The 7,500-nt window shown below is 49.9% G+C and overlaps 1 non-coding gene across 1 annotated transcript; it reads left to right on the top strand.

Moving 5' to 3' along the window:
• Positions 1–5,498: 5,498 nt before the first annotated feature.
• On the top strand, positions 5,499–5,653 carry LOC143175679 (5.8S ribosomal RNA). The gene has a single exon (XR_013000378.1). It is a non-coding gene; the product is annotated as a 5.8S ribosomal RNA (ribosomal RNA).
• The last annotated feature ends 1,847 nt before the right edge of the window (positions 5,654–7,500 follow it).

Here is a 7,500-nt window from a genome sequence, read left to right as displayed (position 1 = left end):
TGGGACGATCCACGCGAAGAGTTGTTTACGTGCACGCGTATGGTGCGATTGCGTCGATTCGCTTTTCTGTACGGGGAGAAATAGAACGTTGAGTTGACTTATCGGGTCTTCGTTGGAATTACCGTCGCTGGCATTGTAAACTCCAGATGACCTTGTGATTCCTTCGTCGGGCACTGGTAAAGGGTGGCGATGATGCGTTCTATAATAGAAATACCCGTCGTAGCGTTTCTTCCGAGTCAACCCGCTCACGAAACTCTCTCTCGTCGTGGAATCCCCGCGTCGGAGAGTAAAACGCGAATTCATACTATGAAAACTTACGTCTCTCGACGATGGGACGATCCACGCGAAGAGTTGTTTACGTGCACGCGTATGGTGCGATTGCGTCGATTCGCTTTTCTGTACGGGGAGAAATAGAACGTTGAGTTGACTTATCGGGTCTTCGTTGGAATTACCGTCGCTGGCATTGTAAACTCCAGATGACCTTGTGATTCCTTCGTCGGGCACTGGTAAAGGGTGGCGATGATGCGTTCTATAATAGAAATACCCGTCGTAGCGTTTCTTCCGAGTCAACCCGCTCACGAAACTCTCTCTCTCGTCGTGGAATCCCCGCGTCGGAGAGTAAAACGCCGAAGGCTTACTATGAAACTTACGTCTCTCGACGATGGGACGATCCACGCGAAGAGTTGTTACGTGCACGCGTATGGTGCGATTGCGTCGATTCGCTTTTCTGTACGGGGAGTAATAGAACGTTGAGTTGACTTATCGGGTCTTCGTTGGAATTACCGTCGCTGGCATTGTAAACTCCAGATGACCTTGTGATTCCTTCGTCGGGCACTGGTAAAGGGTGGCGATGATGCGTTCTATAATAGAAATACCCGTCGTAGCGTTTCTTCCGAGTCAACCCGCTCACGAAACTCTCTCTCGTCGTGGAATCCCCGCGTCGGAGAGTAAAACGCGAATTCATAGTATGGAAACTTACGTCTCTCGACGATGGGACGATCCACGCGAAGAGTTGTTACGTGCACGCGTATGGTGCGATTGCGTCGATTCGCTTTTCTGTACGGGGAGCAATAGAACGTTGAGTTGACTTATCGGGTCTTCGTTGGAATTACCGTCGCTGGCATTGTAAACTCCAGATGACCTTGTGATTCCTTCGTCGGGCACTGGTAAAGGGTGGCGATGATGCGTTCTATAATAGAAATACCCGTCGTAGCGTTTCTTCCGAGTCAACCCGCTCACGAAACTCTCTCTCGTCGTGGAATCCCCGCGTCGGAGAGTAAAACGCGAATTCATACTATGAAAACTTACGTCTCTCGACGATGGGACGATCCACGCGAAGAGTTGTTTACGTGCACGCGTATGGTGCGATTGCGTCGATTCGCTTTTCTGTACGGGGAGAAATAGAACGTTGAGTTGACTTATCGGGTCTTCGTTGGAATTACCGTCGCTGGCATTGTAAACTCCAGATGACCTTGTGATTCCTTCGTCGGGCACTGGTAAAGGGTGGCGATGATGCGTTCTATAATAGAAATACCCGTCGTAGCGTTTCTTCCGAGTCAACCCGCTCACGAAACTCTCTCTCTCGTCGTGGAATCCCCGCGTCGGAGGGTAAAACGCGATATATAATAGTATATGCCAGTGGTTCGCGCGCGTCGTCTCTGAGATACGCGGTCGACAGAGTTCCGAAAACACGTGATGTGCCACGATTTCCGTGCGTCTTACATCTTTCGACGATGGGACGATCCACGCGAAGAGAACGTTCGTGCTTGCGTGAGGTGCAACAGCGTCGATTCGCTTTTCTGTACGGGGAGAAATAGAACGTTGAGTTGACTTATCGGGTCTTCGTTGGAATTACCGTCGCTGGCATTGTAAACTCCAGATGACCTTGTGATTCCTTCGTCGGGCACTGGTAAAGGGTGGCGATGATTCGTTCTATAATAGTAATACCCGTCGTAGCGTTTCGACCGATGTCACCCGCCACGAATGTCTCTCTCGACGTGGAAACCCCGCGCCGAAGAGTAAACGCGAAGGCTTACCATACGAAAGAAAACGGTATTATACGCCTGTGGTATGTGCGTCTCGGCTCTGTGATACGCGATCGGCAGAGTTACAAAAAAACGTTGATGGGCCACGATTTCCGTGCGTCTTACATCTTTCGACGATGGGACGATCCACGCGAAGAGTAGTTACGTGCTCGCGCGAGGTGCGATAGCGTCGATTCGCTTTTCTGTACGGGGAGAAATAGAACGATGAGTTGACTTATCGGGTCTTCGTTGGAATTACCGTCGCTGGCATTGTAAACTCCAGATGACCTTGTGATTCCTTCGTCGGGCACTGGTAAAGGGTGGCGATGATTCGTTCTATAATAGAAATACCCGTCGTAGCGATTCGGCCGAGACACCCGCCACGAAACTCTCTCTCGTCGTGGAATCCCCATGTCGGAGAGTAAAACGCGAAGGCTAACTATATAAGAAACATATAGTATTATTTATGCCTGTGGTTCTCCGTTTGTCCTACTCTCAGATACGCGACTCGGAGAGTTACGAATAATCGTGATGGACCACGATTTCTGTACGTCTTACATCTTTCGACGATGGGACGATCCACGCGAAGAGATCATTCCTGCTTGCGTGAGGTGCGATAGCGCCGATTCGCTTTTCTGTACGGGGAGAAATAGAACGATGAGTTGACTTATCGGGTCTTCGTTGGAATTACCGTCGCTGGCATTGTAAACTCCAGATGACCTTGTGATTCCTTCGTCGGGCACTGGTAAAGGGTGGCGATGATTCGTTCTATAATAGAAATACCCGTCGTAGCGATTCGGCCGTGTCACCCGCCACGAAAATCTCTCTCGTCGTGGAATCCCCGCGTCGTAGAGTAAACGCGAAGGCTTGCTATAGAAGACTATAGTTTATACGCCTGTGGTTCACCGGTTGCCTGCTCTCCGGGGTACGCGATCGCGCAGGAGTTACGGAAGAACTTGATGGGCCACGATCTCCAAGCGGCTATATCTTTCGACGATGGGACGATTCACGCGAAGAGAACGTTCGTGCATGCGTGAGGTGCGATAGCGTTGATTCGCTTGTCTGTACGGGGAGAAATAGAACGATGAGTTGACTTATCGGGTCTTCGTTGGAATTACCGTCGCTGGCATTGTAAACTCCAGATGACCTTGTGATTCCTTCGTCGGGCACTGGTAAAGGGTGGCGATGATTCGTTCTATAATAGAAATACCCGTCGTAGCGATTCGGCCGTGTCACCCGCCACGAAAATCTCTCTCGTCGTGGAATCCCCGCGTCGTAGAGTAAACGCGAAGGCTTGCTATAGAAGACTATAGTTTATACGCCTGTGGTTCACCGGTTGCCTGCTCTCCGGGGTACGCGATCGCGCAGGAGTTACGGAAGAACTTGATGGGCCACGATCTCCAAGCGGCTATATCTTTCGACGATGGGACGATTCACGCGAAGAGAACGTTCGTGCATGCGTGAGGTGCGATAGCGTTGATTCGCTTGTCTGTACGGGGAGAAATAGAACGATGAGTTGACTTATCGGGTCTTCGTTGGAATTACCGTCGCTGGCATTGTAAACTCCAGATGACCTTGTGATTCCTTCGTCGGGCACTGGTAAAGGGTGGCGATGATTCGTTCTATAATAGAAATACCCGTCGTAGCGTTTCGACCGATGTCACCCGCCACGAAATTCTCTCTCGTCGTGGAATCCCCGCGTCGGAGAGTAACCGCCGAAGGCTTGCTATAGAAGACTATAGTTTATACGCCTGTGGTTCACCGGTTGCCGGCTCTCCGGGGCACGCGATCGCGCGAAGGTTACGGAGGGACGTGAAGCGCCCGAGCAATGAAACGTCCGCAGGAGGAAACGAGCAACCGCCGAACATTGTTTCGCGACGTTTCCATAATGTATTGTCGTTTCGCTCGCATCCCGCTTCTTTCCCCTAGTTTCCTCGACGCGTAGTTTCGCAGCCTTAGTGGACGAATCATTCTCGATTCGAGGAAAGATATGCAGTGGGGCGTGCAATGAGCCCGCCAGAGACCACGATCTCCAATGCGTCTTTACATCTTTCGACGATGGGATGATCCACGCGAAGAGAACGTTCGTGCTTGCGCGAGGTGCGTTAGCGTCGATTCGCTTTTCTGTACGGGGAGAAATAGAACGATGAGTTGACTTATCGGGTCTTCGTTGGAATTACCGTCGCTGGCATTGTAAACTCCAGATGACCTTGTGATTCCTTCGTCGGGCACTGGTAAAGGGTGGCGATGATTCGTTCTATAATAGAAATACCCGTCGTAGCGATTCGGCCGAGTCACCCGCCACGAAACTGTCTCTCTTTCGTCGTGGAAACCCCGCGTCGGAGAGTAAAACGCGCGAAGGCTGTGACTGTAACATATATATATATATATACACAGTATACAATGCCTGTGGTTTTTGCGCGTGTCGGCTCTTCGGTATACGCGATCGGCCAGAGTTACGGAGGGACGGTGAAGCGCACGAGAAATTGAAACGGCCGCACGATTGGAACCGAGCAACCGTCGAACATTGTTTCGCGACGTTTCCATAATGCGTTTTCGTTTCGCTCGCATACCGCTTCTTTTCCCCTAGTCTCTGAGACGCGTTTTCGAGCCGTTCTTCTACTATCGATTCTCGTAGAGAGAAGGGACCGGGTAGTCTGGAAGTGGAACCCGCATCTTGCGTGTACCGTACACGGAATTGAGAGGACCGGCCGTGAAGCTCGTTTTAAAGCCGTGCGTCTGACACCCAACTCTTGCGCGCCAATTTCGCGGCAAGAGATAATATGGGACGAATGACCGGCAAAGAGCCAGCTGTGAAGTCTGTTTTTTTAATCGAATCCGTGGACGTGTGTATGCCGTAGCGTCGCTCGTCGTGTTCGTTCATGGTCGTTCCGAGAGAAAGAACGAAAGCGGTAACGAAGGGACCGGCCGTGAAGCTCGTTTTAAAGCCGCGCGTCTGACACCCAACTCTTGCGCGCCAATTTCGCGGCAAGAGATAACATGGGACGAATGACCGGCAAAGAGCCAGCTGTGAAGTCTTTTTTCATTATTTGCTTTCAATCGATCGATCGGTACGATTCGTGCAACGTTTCGCGCGATGCGACGCGAAAACATGCGCGCAACAATAGATGCGTCTGATCGGAAGAACGCGAGGGTCGACTGCACGCGATGGATTCAGTATCGGGTAGGATACAAAATATATCCCCGTCGTTTCCACGCGTGCGAGTCTTCTGCGTCTTTCGCGGGTTTTTGAATGCACTATACGCCCGGAACGTCGAGAAATATATACATATTACTTGAACGTTTTTCGTCTCGAAAGGCTTCGGTGTCGTCTCCAAGGCGACGCCTGAATCTCCTTCGCGCGCTGGTCGGAGATTCAGGTATCAACTTTTATCTTCTCTTTGAAAGAAGAGAGATATTAGGTCGAACAAATGAGAATAAAATTATATATGTGAAATATAAAATTTATACGATTACCCTGAACGGTGGATCACTTGGCTCGTGGGTCGATGAAGAACGCAGCTAATTGCGCGTCAACGTGTGAACTGCAGGACACATGAACATCGACATTTCGAACGCACATTGCGGTCCACGGATACAATTCCTGGACCACGCCTGGCTGAGGGTCGTTTACGTACCATACACTGCTTGCGTAGCTCTGTCAAATCCCCGCCGTCGTTCACCTCTTCGGATCGAACGTTTTTTTACCGAAGGGCGCAAAGAACGTCTCTGAGTCGGGTTAAGAGAAGGATGCTACGTACGAGCGAACGATGGGTGTCTCGTCGGCGTTTGTCGCGGACACGCGAAAATTCTGTGAATTTCACGGACAGTGTACGTTCTAGTTGTTGCAAAACGATCGGAATCGTTTGTATGGACTCGCGTGAGTGTTCGCGGCGTCGTGCGTCGTTCAATTACGATCGCCCGCGGATACCGCTCCACTGCGATATGGATCTGAGCGACAACTTTTTCGGCTGTTCGTGAGATGAACGGTTTCGTGTGTTTAGAAAAATTTTTTTTCCCGCGCTCCCGACGTCACCTGAAATGATGCGTCAGAGGTGAAAGAAAATATTAAGAAGTCGAGAGAGAGAGACTACACACGTTTTATTCATATTTTGTATACCGTGCGTGAGACGGATGTGCACGACACGTCGTATGTCGGTATATTACCGACTGGCCCCAGGGAGATTGTTTTCTTCCTCTCTTACGAATGAGATGTACGTTTCGGAGGATCGTCGTTACCGAAACACACGGCAAAACGAGACTTCTCGCAGCAGAACCTTTATACACAATACACATCGACTCTTTTTACCCCGAGAGAGAGAGAAAAGGTGTATTTCTTTTTTTTATTTTTCGAATTCGACGCACGAACGCTTTGACGACTGGAGAAAAACACGGTGTGTGTTAAAATCGTGCGGGACGAGCATGCGTATTCGTAACGGGTCGAATAGTTCTTATTCCCCGTCGTCGCGTGTCCTCGCTGGACCACCACCGTGCGCTTCCGCCACGTTCAGTTGAATTTCGAAATATATATATATAGAAAGAATCACCATATACTCTCTTTCGGGAGGTGTATTTTTATCGGTTTCTGCTATAGAGAAGAGACGGAGATCGTGTTGTGAGGTGTAACGTTTCTGTATCCCCGTTTCGGAGGATCGTCGTTATCGGCGGAACACACGTCAAAACGAGACTTCTCGCAGAACCTTTATACACAATACACATCGACTCTTTTACCCCGAGAGAGAGAAAAGGTGTTTTTCTTTTTTTTTTATTTTTCGAATTCGACGCACGAACGCTTTGACGACTGGAGAAAAACACGGTGTGTGTTAAAATCGTGCGGGACGAGCATGCGTATTCGTAACGGGTCGAATAGTTCTTATTCCCCGTCGTCGCGTGTCCTCGCTGGACCACCACCGTGCGCTTCCGCCACGTTCAGTTGTATTTCGAAATATATATATATAAAAAGAATCACCATATACTCTCTTTCGGGAGGTGTATTTTTATCGGTTTCTGCTATAGAGAAGAGACGGACGATCGTGTGTGACACCACGTGGTAACGTTTCCGTATCCCCGTAAAATACGTTTATCTTTTCTCGTAGAAAAGAGAGAGGAAGAGGCAGGAGCTCCTCTTTGGCGAGGCTTTCGAACGTCGCGTCCCGTCCGCCGGAATATAATGATATAAATATATAACCGCCGCCGACTTTGTGCGAAAGCGTTGAAACGAACGCGTCGGTCGCCCCATGGTGTGTGTTTGTCGTGTCTTCTTTTCCTCTTCTGCACTTCTCTTCACTGTCGATCGCGAGACCGCGCGAGATCCGCTTCGGTCGTCCAGTCCCCGAAAATTCTTCTCGGACGGGCGTTAAAGTTAACCGGAGCGCGAGATCGTCTAGCGAGAGTCTTTTTCGCGATCGAGTAAAATGTGATAGAAGAAGGAGAAGAGTGTAAAAAGAGAATATAGACACGCGACGCAGCAGAGACC

Source organism: Nomia melanderi, unplaced genomic scaffold (genome assembly GCF_051020985.1).
Source record: "Nomia melanderi isolate GNS246 unplaced genomic scaffold, iyNomMela1 scaffold0154, whole genome shotgun sequence".
In the NCBI taxonomy this organism is placed as follows: Eukaryota; Metazoa; Arthropoda; class Insecta; order Hymenoptera; family Halictidae; genus Nomia; species Nomia melanderi.
This window is presented reverse-complemented; position numbering and strand designations above follow the sequence as displayed.